Source organism: Thamnophis sirtalis, unplaced genomic scaffold (genome assembly GCF_051295495.1).
Source record: "Thamnophis sirtalis isolate CommonGarterSnake01/CBP01778 unplaced genomic scaffold, rThaSir2_p1.2 scaffold_7, whole genome shotgun sequence".
NCBI lineage: Eukaryota > Metazoa > Chordata > Lepidosauria > Squamata > Natricidae > Thamnophis > Thamnophis sirtalis.
Genome location: NW_028261387.1, coordinates 77,627,186 through 77,651,627, shown reverse-complemented (window position 1 = coordinate 77,651,627; position 24,442 = coordinate 77,627,186). Strand labels below are relative to the sequence as shown.

General features: G+C 42.6%; 1 protein-coding gene across 1 annotated transcript in view; it reads left to right on the top strand.

Annotated features, from left to right (window-relative positions):
* Positions 1–5,571: 5,571 nt before the first annotated feature.
* RIPOR3 (RIPOR family member 3) overlaps positions 5,572–24,442 on the top strand; it is a 142,214-nt gene continuing 123,343 nt past the window's right edge. Inside the window, exon 1 of the mRNA XM_087720462.1 lies at positions 5,572–5,691. The gene's annotated coding sequence lies outside the window, so the exon portion shown is untranslated. The remainder of the gene's footprint in view (positions 5,692–24,442) is intronic.

Below are 24,442 nucleotides of genomic sequence, written 5' to 3'. Positions count from 1 at the left end.
GTCACCTAAGACAACAACGAAATCAGTATTATTTGAAACTCAAAGTTATGTTTATTCAAGGTACCCGCTTAATTAAAAGTGTTATATAATATCAGTATCACTTAACAACGGTCCTGCTTAGCAACCAAAATGTTGGCTCAGAAACTCTGGCATTGAAGCGTGCAAGTCTTAAAGCTGTCAAGTTACAAGACCCTCGCACCCCTAACCCTTTAGGAAAAAACCCCCAGGGATCTCCAAACCTGACAGCCTTAAGCCTTGTGGACTTCAACTCCCAGAATACTTTTCCGCTCACACTGAAAAAAAATTAGAGGGAACATTGCTGACGGGGTGAAGCATAGCTTGCATTGTCCCTAGTGCGGATTCTTTTCCCAGCCTTGGGAGCTGAAGTCCTCCGTCCCTCCCTTATTCCTGTTTCCTTTTCCTTCATTATATTCAATTGTTTCAATATTAAGTGTAATTCTTCCTTCCAAACATTTTTCCATTTTTTTCCTTATATTCATTTTCCATTTCAACATTGTCTTTGTTCCTTCCATTCTTCCTTCCTTCTTTCAATCCTTCCAATATTTTTTCCTTCATTCTCTTTTCCTTCAATATTAAGTGCAATTCCTTCCTTCCTTCCTTCCTTCCTTCCTTCCTTCCTTCCTTCCTTCCTTCCTTCCTTCCTTCCTTCCTAAGTTATTTCCATTTTCTTCCTTATATAATATTTTCTGTTTCAACATTAAGTGCCTTCCTTCCTTCCCTCCCTCCCATCCCTTTCTTTATGTTTTCTTCATGCTTTCTTTTCTTTTTCCTCTGCTCTTTTTAAATCCCCCCCTTCTTCTCCTCCTCTACATTTAGGTTGGATTAGTTTGTACAACGGTCATCAAACTTCTGAAGTAAAAATAAATAAATCATATTTAAGAAGAAGAAGAAAAAGGAAGACGTTTTTAGTTAAGTCAAACGTTTTAATAAAAGTTTCATCTTTTAAGATTCGTCCAACACATCCAATTGTAACCTTAACAGTAAAGAATATCACCCCAGCTGCTAAAGGTTCAACCAGTCTGAGAACCATTGAAAAGACAACAGTGCAAAATCCAAAAGACACAACTTCCTCACCGCCATTGCTTTGGTACCAAATCTTTGAGGAAGGGGGTCCAGAAAGGAGGAGGAGGAGGAGGAGGAGGGAACCAAAGAGAGGCTTTTACCGGGTCTGCGCCCCACAGCCAGGACCGTCCTTGCACCTCAAGCCGCGTTTCTTCCTGCAAAGGCAAAGCCCTTTGGGCAACCCGAGAGTTCCGCTTGACGCCAGAAGGGCTTTGCAGGAAGAAACGTGGCTTGAGGCGCAAGGACGGTCCTGGCTGTGGGGCGCAGACTCGGCAAAAGCCTCTCTTTGGTTCCCTCCTCCTCCCCCTCGTTCCACAGCCTGCATGACGCTGCCGCCCAGGCTGAGAGCTGCCTGCCGCTGAAACAAGTTTGGGGAGGTCCTTTGCAGGCAGCCAGTTCTAGCCGCCTGCAAAGGACTTCCCCACGTTTGCTTTGAAAGAAACCTCTGCGCGGGAGTTAGAAACCTCTGCGCGGGGGTTTCTTGCCATGTGCGCGGCCGCGCGGCCGCGCACCTTAGAGGGAACAGTGCTCAAAAGTCCACTCAAAACATGACTGTTATTCTGCAATTACCCAGCAATTATTTCTACATGAAGAAATACAAAAGTTTGCACTCTGTTCTGTATATCTGCAATTGGTCTAATAAATTGATAGGGTTCCACCACAAAAAGGCATTCGACTGAAGCGCGCTCGACGAAACCGCGTAGCTGACGTCATCACAGCGTGACGAAAAAAGCACGCTGTAAACGCTAAAGCGAAAATTAACCCCTAAACCTAAACCTAACCCCCCTAAACCTAATCCTAAACCTAACCCTAAACCTAACCCTTAACCTAACCCTAAACCTAACCCTAAACCTAACCCTAAACCTAACCCTTAACCTAACGCTAAACCTAAACCTAATCCTAACCCTTAACCTAACCCTAAACCTAACCCTAACCCTTAACCTAACCCTAACCCTAACCCTAACCCTAACCCTAACCCTAACCCTAACCCTAACCCTAACCCTTAACCTAACCCTAAATCTAACCCTAAACCTAACCCTTACCTTAACTTGAATCGGCTTGCTTTCAAAGCGCTATTTAAAGCGCCTTTTTTTCTCCGCGGTCGCTGTTGTCGCCCTGCTGATGACGTCAGCGACGCGGTTTAATCGGGCGCGCTTTAGTGGAGCACGGTTTTGTAGTGCCACGAATTGATATGATTGGTTGGATAAGGGATTCCCATGATTTTATGAAGAGGTCAGCCTGTATATTTGAAAATGGTAGAGCAAATCAAACCCTGGAGAAATCTATCAAAGCTCTTGTTCTGACAAGAAGCCTCATTTAATCTTTTCAAGCAATGATCAGCATCAGAACCAAGGGAAAACCAGCGTCTGTATGCTTGTATTCTTACGATTTATATTGACTGTTTCCTAGTATGATTTCATTGCTTATTTGTACCCTATGACTATCATTAAATGTTGCACCTTATGATTCTTGATGGATGTATCTTGTCTTTTTATGTACACTGAGAGCATATGCACCAAAGACAAATTCCTTGTGTGTCCCATCATGCTTGGCCAATAAAGAATTCTATTCCACTCTATTCTCTCTCCCTATAGAGGTGTCCATAAGGTGTGATATAAAGCAGGCAGAGCTTTGATTGCACCATCACAGTTACTATCTTGACTTTTTTTAAAAATTACAGTACCATCCCCAACTGTGCCTTTTCCCTCTAGGTCTGTGATATGGAAGGCTTAGCTTTCCAAGCTGCTGAACTGCAGCACCCATCATCGCTTCTCTTTTATTTCCTGCAGATGGTGGAATTTGCCCTTCAAGGATCCGGGGAGTTGTCTCCCTCTCCAATACTTGTTAAGAGTTTGCACAGTTTGCATTCGGCCTAGAGCAAGGGTCACCAACCTTTCGGACCTCAGGGACCACTAAATTCATAATTTTAAATCCCACAGACCACTAATATGATCTGCCTAATGACCGGCTGGGTGAGCATGGCTAGGTGGTCATATGAACTGGGTGGGTGTGGCCAACTCAATGTCATTCACGTCAAGGGACACCTCGCCAGCCTCGCCCCTCCCCTCCCAGCCACTCCTCGCCAGCACACCTGGGCTATTTAGGGCCCCAAAAGGAAGCAGTTGTTGGAGTTAAACAGCCACCACGAGCTGTTTTGTTGGCAAAACAGCTGGCTTAGTTCAAATTGGGTCTGGCCAAGAAGGAGGCTCAGCAGAAGCACCTCACTGAGGACACGAGCATAGGCTTTCCAAGCAGAGAGAAGACCTGTGGGAGTGCAAGGCCTAGTACTGGTTCCTGGAGGCTCAGTGGGCTGAGATGGTCAGCCAGTTCCAGGCCAAGATGCTGTCCCACTGAAATGAGGCCCTCTGGCACTTCCCTCCAGCCTTCACCCAAAGCCCTGCACCAGGAGGCTGAAGCAGACCCCAAGTCAGAATTTCTCCCCCCTCCAACCCACACAAAAAGACCCCGAAGGGGGAGACTCTATGCAGCAACACAAATGTTTATTGAACGTATCTGACCCAGAGGCCGTAGTTTGAGGACTCCTGATTTAGTGCAATATAAAAAATGCAAATAATTTTTCTGTGGACCACCAAAATTTTCTTGTGGACTACCAGTGGTGCATGGACCAGTTGGTGACCGCTGGCGTACAGTACAGCTAAAATGCAGCAAGGGGGAGAAGACCGTACAATGGAGGATAGTTTGTTCTTTCCACCTCTCCTCCAAATTGGAGTTTATATCGGAGCAGCAGAAGGCTGAGATCACACAAGTATTGTCAAAGAGACACTTAATGCTGGCTGGTCAAAACTCTAGGAGCAAATGAGAACTCTAGTCACCCTGTCCCACACTAACTGGAATCCAGGACTTCCAGAGGGAACAGATTTCCCACCTTCACTTTCCTGATGTCCTTTGCAGGTATATGAGAGCCCACCCAATGGGCAGTTTTGACCATCTTCTCCCCCTTGTCAATCTAGTCTTTCTTTTCACCACCTGGTGCCTCTAAGATGCACACCAGCATCTGGACTTGCAGCTCTTGGGGAAAGTGACTTAAAACAGTTGGGAGTTTGTCTTAATTGCCCCAGAACCACTAGCAAGTGCAAGCAATTTTAACACCTAGAATATTACATCCAGTTTTGGTCACCACACTATAAGCAAGAGGTTGAGACTTTAGAAAGAGGGCAGAGAAGAGCAACCAGGATGATTAGGGGACTGGAGCAGGGGTGAAATCCAGCAGGTCCTGACAGGTTCTGGAGAACTGGTAGCAGAAATTTTGAATAGTTTGAAGAACTGGCAAATGCCATCTGGCTGGCCCCAGAGTGGGATGAAAATGGAGATTTTGCAGTATCCTTCCCCTGCCACGCTCACCAAGCCACGCCCACCAAGCCGCACCATGTTCACCAAGCCATGCCCACAGAACCGGTAGTAAAAAAAATTGAATTTCATCACTGACTTGGAGGCTAAAACATATGAAGAACGGTTGCAGCAACTGGGCATGACTAGTCTAGTGATGTAAAGGATCAGGGGAGACATGATTGCAGTCTTCCAATATTTGAGGAGCTGCCACAGAGAGAAGGGGGTCAAGCTATTCTCCAAAGCACCTGAAGGCCAGACAAGGAATCATGGATGGAAACTGACCAAGGAGAGATTCAACCTGGAAATAAGGTGAAATTTTCTGACAGGGAGAACAATCCACCAATGGAACAGAAGTTGCCTTCAGAAATTGTGGGAGCTTCATCACTGGGAGCTTTCAAGAAGAGACTGGACTGCCATCTGTCAGAAATGGGGAAAAGTTGCCTGTTTAAGGGGGTGGACTAGATCAGTGTTTCTCAACCTTGGCCACTTGAAGATGTCTGGACTTCAACTCCCAGAATTCCCCAGCCAGCATTCGCTGGCTGGGGAATTCTGGGAGTTGAAGTCCAGACATCTTCAAGTAGCCAAGGTTGAAAAACACTGGACTAGATGACCTACAAGGTCCCTTCCAACCCTGTTAATCTGAATCTCCCGCTGCAAGGGTGCGCTTCCACCTGGGGGATGGCTGGCTGGCTAGCAGCTTTGGGGAAGAAGGAGATGGCGTTGCTACAGAGGCAGTGGAGGAAGGTTGGACCTGCACCTCCGATCCCCGATCGTCCCAAACGGGTCTCACGCGAGGGAAACCTCCACGTTTTCCCAGCCTCTCCTCCCCGCGAGCCTAGGAGGGGGTCGAGGTGGGAGGGGAAGAGAAGGAGCAACAGGCGCGGAGCAGAGGCGGCGACAGCAGGCAGATGCTTCTCGTCCCCGGCCTCGCCACTGCACGCGTCTTCCAGGAAGAGGCGCCTGGTTCGGCCGAGAAGCTGCGAGGGCTCGATAAAGCTGGCCGCTATCGGGACGTCGCAGCCAGCAAGAGCCCAGCAAAGGAGGAGCTGCGGGGGGAAAGCAAGCGAGCGAGCGAGTCACGGGCAGATCTCCAAACCCAACCGGGGAAGGAGGGACGGAGAACAACCCAGAGGGCGTGGAGACCCGGGCTCCCCTCCAACCGTGCTGGAAGCCGCTTGTGCGCTCGGTGGCGTCGCTGTCCAGGAGGACGGAGAAGCTGCTCGCCCCGCGGGTGCCGCGTTTGGAGATGTAGCAAAGGTAGGAGGTGGAGTGCGGGGGGGGGGGAACCGAGAAGGAAAGGTGAAGCGGGGCATTTGGGGAGGGCAGGGGACGGGAGGGCGGAGTTTAAGCCTGTCGGAGCCGGTGCCTTACCTGTGTGTGTGTGTGTGTGTGTGTGTGTGTGTGTGTGTGTGTGTGTGTGTGTGTGTGTTGAATTGACCCAGGTCAAGAGAGACTGGCGCAGGATTCTAGACTTTTTGATTTAAGGACGTGTTTGGAAGAGGCAAAAGAAAAGGGAATCCGGCTGGCTTTTGGAGACAACTCTTAACTCTGTTTTAAGACGGCTTTCTCCTCTGGGGGGAAAAAAATACAGAAAACTACTCCAAATGTCAGCACCTCAGTGGGATCGTCTGAGCTAGCCATAGGGACTAACCAGAAAAGAAAAACGCCATAAATTAAGAACTTCTTGCTGAATGAAAATCCAGCAAGACTAAAGGTAAAGAACGTGGAAAAACTCCGTGTTTCATTGGAAACAACAACAACAAAAAAACCCTGCCAACGTAGAAATACCGTTATAGCAATTTATAGTGAGGCTACAGTTTGGAAACTGTATACAGTCCTGGTCACCACATGTCAGACATGATGCTACAGATGGGGAAGGATGCCAAGGAAGCCAATTAGAAGGATGCAGGGCGATTAGACTGGCTCCCCTTCAAAAAGATTAAAAGGCCTGGCTTTTTAGGATAACTGGGATGGAAAAGAAGGAAGGGAAGCTATTTAAGAGCCCATGGAAGGGGCCTTGGGTGATATGGAAAATGTTTTTGGAGCCAAGCTCTTCTTCCTCACAGTGTGAGCACTCGAAGCATTACTAGACACTCAGGACTGAAAGCAAAGAAGAAGGAATTCTTTGCAGAACCTAAATTAAACTGTGAAGTTTGCTAGCATCAGATGTGTGGACAGATATTAACTTAGGTGGTTTTAAAAGAGAGCAGAAAACATTCCTGGAAAACAGGTTAGGAATGGCTTGTAGACTTGATTATTGTTTCATGCCTATAGGTTGATGAGCATTGTGCCTAATATCAGCTAGTAGGAAGGGAATAAAGATGGGGAAAGGTCCATGGCTCATCTTCTTCTGGTCTGCACTTGGTTGGAAACTAAGCAATGTCAAATATTGGACTTTTTATATTCTTTATATTCTTATATTTTTACATTCTGGGTCCCTTGAAAATACACACTTGGTCCAACAAAAATTCTGTCTCTCTGTTTTTGCTGCTGACGCCTCAAATACAAACCTCCACCAAATAAACTGAGCTAAACTCTTCCATAAACTCATTTCCAAGTAAATATGCCTGAGACCACATTTCATACTAAGCTTGAAGGTGTATTGACCTGCAGAAGGATGTGCTGGAAATCACAGAAAAATCATTATTAGGAGTATACTTAAAATAGACTGTCGGGTCATATTTACTTTGCTTCATGCAGGAATCTTTATTATTCACCCCTTTAAAAGATGAGAAACCAAAGCTAATTACAGATGTGATCCAGTGGGAAACCAGTGTATTTCTATGCCAAAATATTTGTCACTGAGTTTAATAGTATTTGTTGTTAGGTAAATCGTGTAGGATTGCAGCAGCAATACAGAATAAGGACATCTATTGGCGGTTACAACATCATGTTTAATCACAGTTGTGTTAACTATGATTTGTTGAAAATACTATATGTGAAGAACAGTGGTGGGTTTCAAAAATTGTTGGAATCTACTCTGTGGGTGTGGCCTCCTTTGTGGGAGTGGCTTGCCACCCATGTGACCAGATGGGAGTGGCTTTCCGCCCATGTGACCGGATATGAAATTATGAATTAGTACTTAGGTCGGTCCAAATAGCTATTCAGAAACTCTGGCATTGAAGCATGCAAGTCTTAAAGCGGTCAAGTTACAAGATCCTTGCCAGTGGTGGGTTTCAAAAAAATTTGGAACCTCTTCTGTAGGTGTGGCCTGCTTTCCAGGTCCACTGGTGGAATTTCTTCTAACCGGTTCCATAGATTTGACGAACCGGTTCTACCGAATAGGTGCAAACTGGTAGGAACCCACCTCTGGTGAAGAACAAAAGAACATATCCACACATGAAGGTCCAATTATGCGCAGGAATCTTCTTAACTAAAAGGATTGGGGTATTTATTTATGTATAAAATTTATAGGTTGCCTATCTTGTCTCAAGGTTAGATAAGGGTCAACAGAATTCATGCAGGGATTGGAGTTAATTTGCTTATTGCTGCATAGGGATTCTAGACCAGGTTCTGGCATCCCTTCTACACTACAGTCACTTAGATTCACATAGCATGCTAATCCAAAACAATACATCAGACGTATCCTGGATTTGGTTTCCTAAAACCCAGACTAGATTAAATTGGAGTTGAAAGGTTGGTGGTTTGGCATTGTCTTAATATGTTGCGTGAAATAGGCTATTCATTTGGTTGGATAAAACATTTTATATAAACATCAGGATTTTGCAGGGTGACTCATAATATGCAAGATGGCAGGTATGTCATTGTTATCAAAGCCCAACCCCTTGGTGGGCATGGCTTGGATTGCAACATTACATCTGCCATCTTGTAAATTCTGATTCCTCCCTACAATCATCTCTGTATGTAAACACAGCAATTGTGCACTTGGTTTGTGGGAGGGTGTTGTTATGGCTTAGTGATACTGAATAGGCTTAGCTAATGCAACAATGGAAATGCACAGAGATTTAAGTTGTGGAACCAGTCCACAATAGCAAATCAGGGATATACGGTACCATTCTGTTATTTGTTAGCTAATGAACCATATGGAAAGGGACACGGTGGTTCAGTGGCTAAGACACTAAGCTTGTCGATCAGAAAGGTCGGACGTTTGACAGTTCGAATCCCTAGCGCCACGTAACAGAGTGAGCTCCTGTTACTTGTCCCAGCTTCTGCCAAACTAGCAGTTTGAAAGCACATAAAAATGCAAGTAGAAAAATAGGGACCCCCTTTGGTGGGAAGGTAACAGCATTTTGTGTGCTTTCGGCATTTAGTCGTGCTGGACACATGACCACAGAGACATCTTTGGACAGCAATGGCTCTTCAGTTTTGAAACGGAGATGAACACCACCCCCTAGAGTCGAGAATGGCTAGGACATATGTACCAGGAAAACCTTTACCTTTTTACCACATGGAAATTGTCAGGCTTCCTGGCAAAACTTGGCAAAATTTTTCAGACAGCCAGCTCACCTCAGGATGATTTGACTAGTCTTTAGGCCTGAATTCAGCTTAAGGCCCCTTGGACGTACAACATGCTTGGCAAGAGAAAAGTATTCATTGTGGATTAGGAAGAAGTCACAAAAACAGCTGATTCACCTCTGTCAACATGAAATTGTAATTCCATCTTTATACTTGTTTAATTCCAACATTTCCCCCCTTCCCTTATTTTAACGGACTTTCCCCGCCATCCTTCTTTGCCTTGTATGCCTTTTGATATAACTGACATCTCTACCCTGAGAAACTCTGACTCTCAGCTTCCAGAGAAATCCAGTTTCATCCTAGAATGTAGATCTGTTTAATGTAATGAAATGTCTGTGTTGAAACAAAATGCATGGCACACTAATAAAGAAATTATAGACTGAAATACACACACACAGAGACACGCATGTGTGCATGCACGCGCACCCACACACACAAGCACACACATGGTTTCCTCAACTTAGTGCTCTCCAGATGTGTAAGACTAATTGCCAAAAATTTCCCAACCAACAGCTGGCTGGGGGATTATGACAATTGAAATTGAACACAATGGCTGGGTTTGTACAAAGCATTATAGCTAAAAGACTGGGAAACCTATTTTTCAGTACATTCTGGAAACTCGATCATTGTCTTAGCTGTTGAACGAACCAAGCTAGGACTTTAAGTGTTAATATGACTTTTTCTCCCTTTATGCATAGCCTCTTACTGTGTTTTGTTCTCCCGTGGTTAGAGGTGTGTAGATTGTATTGTGTGAATTCAGTCACTTGGAGAACAACAAAATGAACAACGTTGAAGTATATAGTCTATATCTTTTCACACTCGTCCCACCTGAATGATTGTAATAATTGGCAGTCGGGTTGGTGGAAATACTTGGAGAGGCAGTAGGCAGCCCTGGTAGGTCACAGAGGATTTTTGAACATTTTTATTTGTTTGTTTGTTTGTCATACATGTGCAGGATAGCTAGTATAAGTATGAACATGGACATGAACAAAGGAAATGAATGCAAGTAAATGAAGACAGTAGGACAGGGATGGTAGGCATACTGATGTGCTTATGCATGCCCCCTTTATGGACCTCTTGGAATGGGGTGAGGTCCATGGTAGACAATTTAAGGTTAAAGCTATGGGGGTTTGAGGAGTCGGGTAGAGCATTCCAGGCATTGAACAGCAATACAACTGTTGCTGAAGTTGTATTTTCTGCAATTGAGTTTGGAGCGGTTTACCTTGAGTTTGTATTAGTTGTTTGCCCGTGTATCATTGTGGTTGAAGCTGCAGTAGTCATTTACAGGTAGGATGTTATAGCACACAATTTTGTGTACTATGCTTAGGTCCGACAACTGCGGTCACAGTCCCAGATTGTCCAAGCTCAAAATTTCGAGCCTGGTGGCATAAGGGAGTCTATTGTGAGCAGAGGAGTGGAGTACTCTTCTCGTGAAATACCTCTCGACTGCTTGATCGTATTAATGTGCAATATACAGTGTGGATTCCAGGCAAACAAGCTGTATTCGAAAACTGGTCTGGCAAAGGTTTTGTATGCCCTAGTTAGCAGGACAATGTTGCTGGAGAAGAAGCTTCGCAAAATTAGGTTAACAACTCTTAATGCCTTTTTTGGCAATGCTGTTACAGTGAACTCTGGGGCTTAGATCATTTGCGATGAGTACTCCTAGTCCTTGACAGAGTGAGGGTCATCTTTGAGGTTGTATCCGCCCAGCTTATATTTGGTGTTCTGATTTTTGTTGCCAATGTGTAAGACACAGCATTTGTTAGTTGAAATCTGGAGTTGCCAATTCAGCGACCATTCTGACACATAGTCAAGGTTGCTTTGTAGGGCAGCTGCATTGTCAGTGGTGTTAAGTAATTTTATGTCATCAGCGAAGAAGAATAATCCCTATGCAAGAAGAAGGAAGCTTACACACAGAATAGCATAAGTAAATATGGACATACCTCCATAGTGGTAAGTTTCAGAATGATTTTTCTGAGAGAGACACGACTCCTGGAGGAGGAGAGGTGAGCTTTTAGGGGAGAAAGACAACTTGCAAAGGCAAGTGCTTATCCTCGGGGGGGGGGGGGGGGCGCAGAAGAGATTTAGCCCCGAACCCATTGTCTCTACTAAACAGGGAAGCTGCAGAGAAGAATAAAAGAAAGGAATACAAACAGTTCACTGTATGAGTTAAACCAACATTGTTAGGAGATCCAGGATTTAGCTTTGTCTTTTATTTAAGGAGAGAGTCCAGAGGTGGTATTTAGCCAGTTCTGACTGGTTCTGGTGAACCAGTAGCAGAAATTTTGAGTAGTTCGGAGAACCGGCAAATACCACCTCTGGCAGGTTCCACCCCCATCTATTCACTGCTTCGTGAATCCCAGCTGATTGGCTGGGTCTTCTTCTGTTGCCCTGCACAGGAGAAGGGAGCTGGAAAGCAGGTTAGTGGGGTGGGGAGGGAATGGAGATTTTATGCTATCCTTGGCCTGGTTGTGGGGTGGAAATGGGGATTTTGCAGTATCCTTCCCCTGCCACGCCCACCAAGCCACGCCATGCCCACAGAACCGGTATTAAATTTTTTAAAATCCCACCACTGAGAGAGTCCCTTATTTAGTATTAATTGTAGTGTTGCTTTTTTCTCTGCATGGCAAGGACAGTTTATTGTGATAAATGAAGTGGATAGAAATCCCCAAATGCTTATTTATCTTAAATGTGTTAGTCTTTAGGGGTGTCATATGACTCTCTGTTGTTAAAAAAATATATCCACAGAACTCATTTATCAGTTTCTTTGCTTGCTCTTACCTTGAGCTTGGATTTCTTCGGATGATGACTGTACCAAGCTTCAGACCTTTAGTCTAATTTTCTTCTAGCTACAAGCCACAAAGAGTGTAATGCCTGGGTGTCCAACACGGCCCCTGCTAACATGTCCCTTGTCCCCTGCCAGTTCCCCGCCCTGCTTAATTTTATGTTTAATTCTTAGAAAGACAGATGGGAAGTGAACTTGTTGCAAAAGCAGAGTACCTGTGCGAGTTAAAAACAGTGAAAAACAGTAGCACAACAGATCTCATCTCTATGAAATCAGGGACATAGGAGATGGGTGTCCAAAATGTGGGGCAAAGAAATCTGGCAGGAAGGAAAATGACTTGGAAGTAGGTTCAGACTGTCTCCTTCTATAGGACTTCCCTGGAATTGCAGCACAGCAATTATGGTTGTATGTTTACTTTGTCAACAATTCTTGGCTGTCTTGCAAATTTGAATAAGTGGTTCATTTCTGTTTATGGGATGAAGTCTGGCTCTTCCAACCAAGGTGCGTTTTGAAGAATGGGCTGCCATGCATATAGGTATCTTATAGGGTTGTTGGGCAAGATAACACACACCATTATGTTATGATGCAAACAAAAATACTTTTGTACACGCATTGAAAGTTGACATGCAGGTAGATAAAGGGTTTGCCTTGTAACATCGCTCATTTGGTTAGCAATCTTTTCATTGTTGTGCCTGGCTGTCACAAAAAGACATTATTTGCAAATAAAAGGGTGAGTGACTGAAGGCCGGTGCTTTGTACATGACTGTTTTATGGTTGGCCACATCTAGCAGGGCAACCATTTTGTGAGAGTACTTATAACTCTCAAAAGTCTAGAAACATCCCCTGCTTCAGAAAGGTTGGAGAATCTTAGGGTAACAATTATATAATTTACCTCTATTCTTGATCACATTTTTGCTACGTCCCATTTTCGGCACCGCAGTTCAGAGGATTTGGAACAGGCCAAGGGGAGAGTAATGAGGATGATATTGGTGGGGGCAGAAGATCAAGAAGGATCTATCTAGGATGGTGGAAGCTGCTAGAGATGGTTAGTCTTGGGATATGATGACTGGAAACTTATTTAGCTGTCAGAAAGGACACCTTGTGGAAGGTCAAGCTATGTCCTCCCTCATTACATAAAACAGAATATCAAATAATGGATTCAGCTTCCAAGTTTATGTTAGAATAAAATTCCCTAACAGTAAGAACAGTTTAACGATGGAACCAATTATCCAGTGAGATAATGGTCCAAAGGTTAAATTACCCAACTGCATCTTTAATTTGGATTTCTTCACTGAGGAGAGCATTGGACCTGGGGGCATGAATAGTCCTTTCCAATTCCATGTCATCTGTTTCTGTTTTAGTGACACAGCTGTAAACAGAGAAAACAATAAATTAGCTTCAAGTAGAATGACAGCCTAGAATTCTGTGGTTCTATGATTTTCTCTCTCTGTCCAGCTCCTATTTGTTGCAGAGAGGAAACCATGGAGGCAAAATATAGCAATATATGTTCTAGTAAGTTTGCTCTTCCAAAGTGGAGAGCAGCTTGGGAGGGTAGTGGGGTTAGCCATCCCTCGGAATGGTGGAAAAAGAGAACCTCCTGCATCATTTTGATCAACATGGATGACAGCATGAATTCAGAACGGAGTTTGAGTTTAAGCAAAGAGAAGCTGTTAATACTTGCCATAATTGACTTCTTGCTAGGATGATGACACAGAATCTGAGGGAATTCCAGGAGATCTCACCTTCTTGTAGAGGAAAGATGGAAATTCATAGAGTTGCTAGATTTAGTCACTCTTTATTATTTGGCACCTTTTCTTCAGAGCTAGGTGGACCTACCTGGACCTGACCTTACCACAAAAATAGCAACTAATTAGACTTCTTTTTGAATCTTGCATTGATGACAGAAGTGAGCCCTCTAGAACACATGAATCTGGGCAAGGAGCTTGGCTGACAAAGTCCTACAGAGAATATATATGTACTGTAGCTACTGTAGACTGAATTGTTTCAGCTGTTTCTTTCTCAGCCCACAAAGTTCATTCCTCTCTCCACTAATGATGTTACCCAGTTTGATAATGGAATGTCTGCAAACAAACAAACAAACAAACAAACAAACAAACAAACAAGCATAGAAAACAAGACGGGCCCAAAGTATACAATGCTGTCATGATGTACACAACCATCTTTCAGGAACTTGCTTCTTCTTCTTACCCTTCTAGTATTTGCTGTCTAATGTCGATACAAGATTCTTATTGTGATAGAAACCCAATATAACTCTTCTGCTCTCCATACACCTCTTTCTTCCACCACCCTCCAACTTTCTATCTTCCCTCCATCATCCCCCTCTACCCTACTTCCCCTCCCCCTCTACCATTCCTCTCTCCACATCCACTCCCACCCTTCCTTCTCGCCTTTCCCTCCCACCCTCTCTCCCATCCCTCTCTGCCCATCTTTCTTCTTTCCCATTCCTCCGCTCCTTGGTGTATTTCCGCTACATATCAATATACTTGGCCTATCCTATTTTTAAAGAAAAATTAAAAAAGAACAGTATGCATGTGAATTCACATTACATTGAGTTCTAACACATCTTGTCAAACCTACTATATATCCATCCCTCCCCCCACCCTCCCCCCAACCCCCCATATCCTTCCCCCCCCTGACTTCCCAGAACCCGTACACGGTATAGATTTTTAACAAACACGGTCTAAAATATATTGAGAAGAAAAGAATAAGAAATTAACAACATCTCTACATTGAGCTTAGCACCTTCTTGCTAAGCTATCTTTAAACAATTTAAATCATTCCTGATCTTAAGCATAAGCTATCTGGAATTTTCTGGGGCCTTGTTGACAAGAGGAATTGATGCAATTATTGTTTAATGCTGTATGGTGTTGGCTATGTACAGTATACATGTGAGTGTATGCAAATGAAAAATGAAAATAAAATTTGTGAAAAGAAAAAGATTCTTATTGTGATTTAAAAAAATGTTTATTTTTTAAAAAAATATTTGAATATATCATCACCATCAAACATCGACTCAATACAGTTGTATAGTGGAAAAAAACCCTCACATACTTTATAGTGATAAAGATAAACTAAATGGAACTGGGAAGGAAGGAAAGAAGAAAGGAAGGAAGGGGAAGAGGAGGAAGGGAAGAGAAGGGAAGGAAAGAAGAAAGAAAGGAAAGGAAAGTCCAATCATATAGTGGCCTTTTAGTTTCAATATGGGATTAACAAGACAAAAGCTTTTTATTAAGACTGCCCATGTAGAAACACATGGGTTTCTATAGTGGTGCTGGGATAGGAAAGATCCCCACCAGGAGATGAATCTGATAGGAGTCTTCTTTGCATCTAACACCTTTTCCCAGGCTATCAGTATAGCTTCTTATCTGTGGTCATTGCACCAGTTAGACTTAAAGCAGGCATAGACAGAATAAGGCTCAGATAAAGGAGAAATACAACAGCCAGGACGTAAAGACCCAGGATCAAAAATAAGAAGAGTGTGATAAGAGAAGAAACAATACCATTGTTTATGGAAATCATACCCCCAAAGGGAACTGAGCTCTTATCCTGCCTTCTCACCATTCCTGAACCTTTGACACAAATATTCCAGGTGAAACTGTTCAGTTCTAGAGCTATTTATTTTCCGGTTTAAATCTATTAAACAGAAGATTTATTTTTCTGTTTAATACAATTATTACACTCTCGAGCTCTATTACATAGGGAAGAAGTTGGCAGTCTTCTCAAGCCCAAAATACTGTTTGTATCAAATCACCCCACAGATAATTTAAAAATGCTTTTAGCTTTACAAGAAACACATCCTTGCGATCAGAGGTGAGCTCATGTGAGAATAATGTCATGAAAAGATATTTATTTATTTGATTGATTGATCGATTCACACCCTCTTTCCAATGTAAAAGTTTTACTATGTAGAATGATTCCTAATATTAAACAAGTTTTAAAAGAATAGTTCAGGATGTCAGATATAAAGAAGTAGGATAACATCTGTGCAGGTCAAAAACAATAATGCAGGGATTTAATAGTCTCTTATAAAGACAGTCTTCAAAATATATTTTAATTTTTTAAAAAAATGAACCTCTGAATGTTTTCCCCCAGAGCCTCTAGCCCTTTGTGAGTTATATGGATGAGATGACTTGCATAGACAAGCACACATCTATTGTGGGATGACAGAAGAGCTTAAATTAGAAAAAAGAAACACTGACCTGTAATCCAGGAACATACTAGTAAATCCTGATCTATTTCTGCCAACTTTGTGTTTATCTCAAACAGAAACCTTTGCAGTATGGGTTATATTATGTAATATAAACTTAGATTGCCTTAAATTACAAGTTGTTTACATTATTGTTACTTTTTAGTATTATATAGCTATTTACTTTAAAATATTTATGAGGTCTTTGATCAAAGTTCAGCTACGTTTTATTGGGGAGTTTTCCCCTCTTCCTGTCTTAAAATAGCACTTTTGATAAATCTGCATAAAGTAAAGATTGAATCAGTCATCTAAAAAAAAAAGTATCATTCCAGGGACAAACAAAGCCTAACTGGATGCTTTAGTGGGATGTGTGAATTGCAAACAGGTCATTCATGCGCTATTAAGATGCTAACTGTTGCCTTGTTGCTTTCTTATAAACATGTCATATAAACATCTCTTTATATGTATAAACTGGACTGGGAGAGGTAAATGTTCAAAGGAACATTTAGAATTTTTGTTTTCTAAGGAACAGAGCGAGTAAATAATGAAAACATAACAACAAATGAGCCAGAGGAAATGTACTAAAACTTCAACACTGCAAATCTTGAATAAGTATTGCAATGGAAAGTAAAATTGTAAATTTATAACATTAGAAACACACACACACCTACATCCAGTATACCAATCTACCTTACACACACACACACAGACACACACACACACCCCCACACACACGGCAGGTGGACCAAGGCAGTCATAGAATGGATTCCACTTGATAAAAAGCATCCACTTAAAGAGACCTAAAGCAAGATGAATTGACAACATCAGCAAATATTGTGGACCCAATTGAGAAAAGAAAGCTCAGGACTGTATTGGTTGGAAACATGCAGAAGAGGCTGCATGTTTGATGATGATACATATATACATACATACACCAAAGAGGAGTCTAATAAGAAAAAAAAAACTTCTTAGGCATACATGTGGAGAAAAATGGTTTGGGCTTCAGTAACACAGTTGTGCCCACCATGTTGACTTTTTGACTCCACCTGGTAGGTTCTTACTTCTATTTCAATGACAGGAATCTTGGGGAATCAGGAATCAATGTAGCTTGCCTAACCAGTTCCAAAAAAGTCAGATGGCAATATAATATTTCAATGGCCCGATGAGTCACTTGTTCATTTTTTGAATAGAATAACAGATTTGGAAGGGATCTTGGAGGTCTTTTAGTCCAACCTCCTGCAGAAAACTCTACACCACTTCAAACAAATGGTTATCCAACATCTTCTTAAAAACGTCCAGTGTTGGAGCATTTACAACTTCTGGAGGCAAGTTGTTCCATTGATTAATTGTTCCAACTGTCAGGAAATTACTCCTCAGTTCTAAGTTGCTTCTCTCCTTGATTAGTTTCCATCCATTGCTTCTTGTCCTACCCTCTCAGGTGCTTTGGAGAATAGGTTGACACCCTCTTCTTTGTGGCAGCCAGCCGGAGATATTGGAACGCTGCTATCATGACACCCCTAGTCCTTCTTTTCATCAAACTAGACATACCCAGTTCCTGCAACCGTTCTTCATATGTTTTAGTCTCCAGTCCCCTGATCATCTTTGCTGCTCTTCTCTGCACTCTTTCTAGAGTCTCAACATCTTTTTTACACCGTGGCGACCAAAACTGGATGCAGTATTCCAAGTGTGGCCTTACCAAGGCATTATAAAGTGGTATTAATACGTCATGTGATCTTGATTCTATCCCTCTGTTTATGTAGCCTAGAACTGTGTTGGCTTTTTTGGCAGCTGCTGCACACTGCTGGCTCATATTTAAATGGTTGTCCACGAGGACTCCAAGATTTCTTTTAATGAAGTAACACAAACAATAAACCATCAGCATCTCTTTGAGGTTCTGTAGTAATGGAATCCTGCATTGGGCACTGGGTTGGACGAGATGATCTGCAGGATCCATTCTATTCTCTGGTGAGAAATATTTGGTCAATCTCCTCTGCAATGTTCTGTCTGGGAAGTCTCCCTGAAAGGATTGGCAACATTTCTGGTGGAAATCAAGATTCATATGCCAGCTGGCAACCAACATCAATTTTAATTAAGCCATGGTCTGAATCTCATCCCCAGTTTTATTCACAGGAGAAATAATACCCCCTATTTTTGCTTCCAATTTCTCTTTTCCAGTTTTACATTGTTCTGCTGCTGTTTGATAAATATTGCAGAAAAACAGAGGAGAATTGCTTCATTTGTTAGTTGCGTAACTCTTTTAGAAAACTTCCACTCCTCAGTTTTACCAAAAGAAAAAAGTCTATTTCTATGTAGGTGGTGAATACAAATCTTTGTGGCCATTATGATAATATATAGATAAACAGACCATGGTTTGTTGCAATATGTGAACAGGTTAACATTTGAACCCAGTAATGGGTCATCATAGGAGAATTTTTCCTTCAATTGCAACAGGAATTTGTTGTGCATCATTAAGATATTTTTAATGCACCTGGAGAACCTGAATGGTATTTCCTTTTCCTCTTTATAGGATGGATGTGCTGGGAATTGAATTTGAGATGTGAGCTTTGGGGATAGTAATATTTGCTTCTCACAATCACCTCCCAGAATGTTTGACATTTGTTTAGCCAGTTCTCCAATGGCTTGTACCAGCAAAGAATCAGGACACGAAAACAATATATTTGAATATAATTACTCAGGAGTTTGCTGGGTAAATTCTATATAGAAAAGGCTGGAAAAAAGATCTGCATACAGCATCATGCATGTCTGCAGTGTCTGCTTAATGTATTACAGACATGACTTTAGCAAAAATTTGAGGGGAAGTAGATTGGCAGAATGTCAGGAAATTATTTGGCCTAGTCTGAACTTTGGAATGAAATGTATGCATATGATATTTCGTGAAGGAAGAACCTTTAAATAAGGACCAATTTGAGATGCAAAGCCCTTTCTTTTAATCTGTGTCTATAGATCACATCGCACTCATGTTGGGAGCACCAAGGCACTTCTGGGTTGAAAGGTTTACCCGGTGACATCACTGTCACCGTCCCTCACCAGGAGGAGCTGGAGCAAAGGACAGGAGCTCACCCTGTCCCACAACAGCACTTGGGTCTCGAACATGAGCTTGCTGCTTGTCAAGTTAGCTGTCACCGTGTCCTGTCTAGGGATAGTGGACAATCTACTGGACATGTCGACTGCCTTACCCCACTGGAATATCTAAACCCAGCTACTGAGGTAACACACAAGATGGGAATTAGTTGATCTTCTCAAGAAGACAGAATTGTACTCAGAGACTTTCTTATAGGGTGTCAAATTCTGGCCCATGGGGCTGACCTAGAAATATCAAAGGACCACCCTGCGGTGCCTCTGCTGGCTAAAATGGACCCTAAAATGGGTCTCTGCCAGCCCATTTTCACCCAGCAGATTGCTGCTGGATGCTGGCGAAAATGGGCCATGTGGGGGCCTCACAGCAGAGGTGGGTTGCTCCTGGTTTGGCCTGGATCGGGCGAACTGGTAGTGACGGTGGCATGATGCTCCGCCCACCCGCCCGGATGCTTCTCTGCATGCACAGAAGTGTTGCACATGTGCGCACGCATGAGCATGAGCGAACCGGTAGCCCCGGGATTTGCAACCCACCTCCGCCTCGCAAGTCATGTGTGTGGCCTGTTTTGTTTTGTTTTTGGCCCACAGAGTGTTGCAGGAGGGCATGAGGTGTGAGGGACCTGCACACAGCTCCCCTTGCCACGTTTTGGCCAGCAGGGTGCTGCAGGAGGTGTCTGTCCTGTCTCCCCCCACTCCTCAACCCCTCACCCTGCCAGCCCATGAAGAACTACAATGTTGATCCGGCCCTCAATGAAATCCAGTTTGACACTCCTGCTTTAGTACCAGAGTTAGGAAGATCCATTTTCTGATATGCTGTTTGCTTCAAATACATTCCACTTGTCAATTAGCTTTCCCCAAGCTGATGTTCTATTTTGGAAATTCTCAGGATGGCTTTAGAGTCTTTACAGTCCTAATTTCTATGCAACAATGAAAAAGTAGTAGCAGAAATTTATTTTGGTCAGCCACTGAGATGTGACTTTGGCAAGGATCAGAGGTAATTACATTTTTGCTTTTCTAATGGAAATATTGAAGAAGGAGGATAAGAAGGGAATTGAAGCCTTTTGAACTTTGGTGCTGGAGAAGACTCCCGAGGAAACTGTGGCCAGTTAAGAAAATCAAAGGGATGGCTTGTTATATAAATCAACCCAGCACTTTCACTTGAAGCACAAATGGCCAGGCTCAAATTATGCTACTTCAGAAACGTTATGCAAAGACCCAGGTCTCTGGAAAAGGTCAGAGGAAAGAGAAGAGAAAGACCAACAGTGACCACTGGGAGACTTGAAAGAACAGATTAGGAATGGTGGCTAGGAGTTGAAAATGACTTGATTGCACAAAATTGCATAATCAATAGAAATAATAAGTAAGTAAGGAAGGAAGGAAGGAAGGAGAAAGGAAGGAAAGAAGGAAAGAAAAAAGGAGGAAGGAAAGAAAGAAAGAAAGAAGGGAGGATGGAGGAAGGAAGGAAGGAAAGACTAGTTCTGATCTTAGAACTCAAAATACATACTTTCTACTTTTTTTCTTCATTTTTAATATTACATTCTGAAGTGAGAGAGAAAAAAGGTAACATCCCCCATGCCACCCAATGCAATGTGATACAAGGATTGTTCTCCATTACTTTCAGTCCTTTCAAATGTTTTTTCATCTACATGCATTTTCTGTGTGGCATCCAGAGATTTGGAGCTATATAAATGTGATAGATGATAAATAGACAGATGATAGATGGATGGATGGATGGATGGATAGATAGATAGATAAATATGGATGGGTGGATAGATAGATAGATAGATAGATAGATAGATAGATAGATAGATAGATAGATATAAGATAGATAGATAGATAGATAGATAGATAGATAGATAGATAGATAGATAGATAGATAGGCAGGCAGGCAGGCAGGCAGGCAGGCAGGCAGGCAGGCAGGCAGGCAGGCAGGCAGGCAAGCAGAGAAACAGACGGATGGATAGATAGACAGACAGACAGACAGACATAGATGCAGTTGAGTTCTTAATGGTTGATCTCAGAAGCAAGGACAAAATATACTGAATTCTTCTTGAGAAAAGAAACTGGATTTCAATTTATCCACCTAAAATAGTCATTTAGGACCAGCTATATGCTCCTGACAAGGTGCCTGAATAGTTTGGATTGCAGGTCTCTGGCACCCAGCCCAATATCCAGCAAAGTCTACCTGGAAATGTCTGGGCCACAGCGGTGTGACCTCTTGTGCAAATTAGGGTCACTGGTATTAAACAAAGTGGAGTCTAAGAATCACATGTTCATTAGGGGTTGAATCTAAACCTAGCTGGTAGCAGTGGGAAATGGATTGCTTCGAAATAATTCAAATTGGAAGTGTTTTATACATAAAATGTAAGAATCCTGTGCTTGTTCTGATTCTCGTAAAACTGGAAACAGCCCATGTCAGGAATTACTGCAGAACAAGTTGCTGTCCCTCAAGGGCATTAACGCATTATGAGATTGCTTTGTGCTGAGAGACAGGGGAAGATTGCAAGTGTGTGTGTGTGTGTTTACTTCTGAATGCCTTAGGGTTCAATACAACTCCTTCCATTCAACATCTGAAGGAAACTGCTAGGTGAGATCATCAATATGTGAATGGTATACAATTCTACAATTCTTCTCTGGATTGTGTAAGTGATATTGTCAAATATCTGAAGGCTATTCAGGGATGAATGAGAAGGAAGGGACTTTTTCTCAACCCTAAGGCTGTTTCAGGGGGTCAGGAATATTGGGACATTTGAGATTGGTACACAACCTGGGAGTCCTACTGGATTCACAGTTCCTGCTACTGCTGGATGAATTGGTGGCAGTTGTAACCAGGACGGCTTTTGCACAGGTCCAGCTGGTGCACCAGTTGTTCCCCTTCCAATAACTGGGAGGCTGCTCAGATGAACACTGACTGACTCACAACTCAACTCATAGTGGGACTTTTGCAAAAGGCCTGACCTGGAAGACAATTTGGAAGCTACAGCTAGTTCAACAGTGTAAGCAGTTGTGATTGATCAACAACAGGCTGTGCAACCAGGGAGGGGTGGGCTTCAAAAATTTCAGCAACGGGTTCTCTGCCCTGTTGCTGGGTGGGCGTGGCTATGGTGGGCGTGGCCTAGTCAGCCTCCTGTACTATGGTGGGCGGGGGGATCGTTTTTGACTTCCCCAGGCTCTAGAGCTTTCCTTGAGTCTCTGGGAGAGTGAAAACTACCCCTCCTGGACTCCGGAGGTCCGTTTCCTGCCTTCCAGAACATCCTGGTAGCCGTTCCTCCCCCACGAGCCTCCGCACAGCCCCTGCATGTACCTTGCATCCAAAACAGGCCGCATGGAGACTCTTGGGAGGGGAGGGGCATGGTGGGCGGGGCCAGCCAGGGGTGGGATTTGGAGGTTCTCTGAACCAGTCATAATGTTAGCTATGGGAACCCAGGAGAACCTTATGATTGAGGCTCTGCCCATTTTTCACCTGCTTGATCTTGCATGTGAAGAGATGGATTATAAAATAGGCTCTTTGAAAGAGGAAACAGACCAAGTTCAGGCTGCTTTTGCTCATTCCACCATCTAAGCTTTTCTGTCATTGTTTTATGCTCAAATGGTAACAATCACAACTGAGTTGCTATGTTTGTACAAGCAGCAGCATTAACATGTAAGTCTAACTATCTGAAACATTTTTGAAATTTAAACATTCCCAAAGCTTACTTTTAAAAAAAAAAAATACAAGCGACTCAAAAGAAACATCCATGCTGCTGTGAAGATAGTAATGGTGAATAAACTTCTTCTTGATCAAACACATCTGGACAGAACCTCCTTCCTCTAGTTCACTTTCTCCTTTCACAGACAACAATTATGATTTGCACCCTTTTATAATGTTTGGCATTCCCTGGCTGGGGACTACATGGCCAGATGTGTTACTACAGAAACAATCTAAATAGGAAAAAAAACGTTTTCCAATTCTCTGTTCTCCCTCAATGATAGTAATTAGAAAAATTGCATTTGTGTTTCAGAATTTACGTATGTCCGTGTGAAAGTGAATAAATAATGTGCAAGAGATTAGGTGGGCTGCACTGATCTACATCTGTTAACATTTTAAATTTCTCATGCAACAATTAAAATATGCTGCATTGGCTACATGATTTATGTCCCTGCGAGACATAAGTTTTATTCAATCTTGGAATGATTTTTGAAACATTTCTTTTTAAAAAAAAGAAATTTGTGCCTTTTGTAGGAGCAGCTTTATTGTGGCCATGTACACCCCCACAGGCTGAGGGACAAAGGGACATAAAGCAAGAAGAGACTTCTGAAATAGCCTCAAGATGATGAAGTCTTAAAACATTAAATTTAAATGTTATTGGATATTGAGGAGAAGGCAACTTTATATTTTTTTTAAAAAAAGGAAGCATTTCCGTTTTTGGACATTCTTACCCTGGGAGAAGAAGTAAATATAACTATGCTACATTCTGAATATCCTTTCTAGGTCATATTTGTTACATTTATACAGGTATATGTTAAAGCTGCTGCACCACAAAGTGCTATTCTGTCATGTACAGCCCAGGAAGATAGTAGGTTTTGAAAATGTAAACAGGATCTTCAGATGGGTTCCATTTTTAGTTTGTCAAGTGCTCCATGTCCTATTTTCTGTGCTCAAACAAAGACATTCTAATCCTTGATTATTTGCAAGCCTTTAAAATGTCAATTCCCTTTTGAACCAGAAATAGCAATAGAAATAGTAGCATATAGCCCCTGAACCCATTTTTGCAGATCCCAGAATGTTCACCCAAAGGCTGCATTTCAATTTGGTGGAAATTGCCTATTTTCAATCTTGCTATTTGCTAGATTTGAGCTGAAGGCATCAAATAGATGGGTTAAATTAAACGTGGTAAACTCCCTAATCCTTTGTATGCTTGTCCCAGGGGTGGGTTCTGGCTTCTTTTACTGTCAATTTGCTCAGGGATGTGCTTCAGGGTTGCACGGGCTTGATGCGTGCTACGCGTGCATGCTCAGAAGTAAAAAAAAAATTGTTTCTGCACATGCGCAGAAGCAAAAAACAAGATGGTGTTGCTTATGGGGCCACCGATAAAACTGGCTCGGATGCGTGTCCAGCCGAGTTACTACCTACTCGGTTGAACCGGTCTGAACCGGTAGGAACCCACCTCTGGCTCGTCCCAAAGGTGGGGTTTCAAAAGGCAACTGGAATTTCTTTGTTTTGCTTGAAGACGTTTTGCTTCTCATCCAAGAAGCTTCTTCACTTCTGACTCAGTCAGTTCAGTCAGAACTGAAGAAGCTTCTGGGATGAGAAGTCTTCAAGCAAAACAAGGAAAGTCTATTTTTGAAAAAGCATCTTTGGGACACCCATGGCCTGGATAACTGAGAATCTCCATAGACATTTTTATACGTTTATTTTGCTAAAGGGATTCTCCCAAAGGGGATTCCAGTTATGTTATTAACTT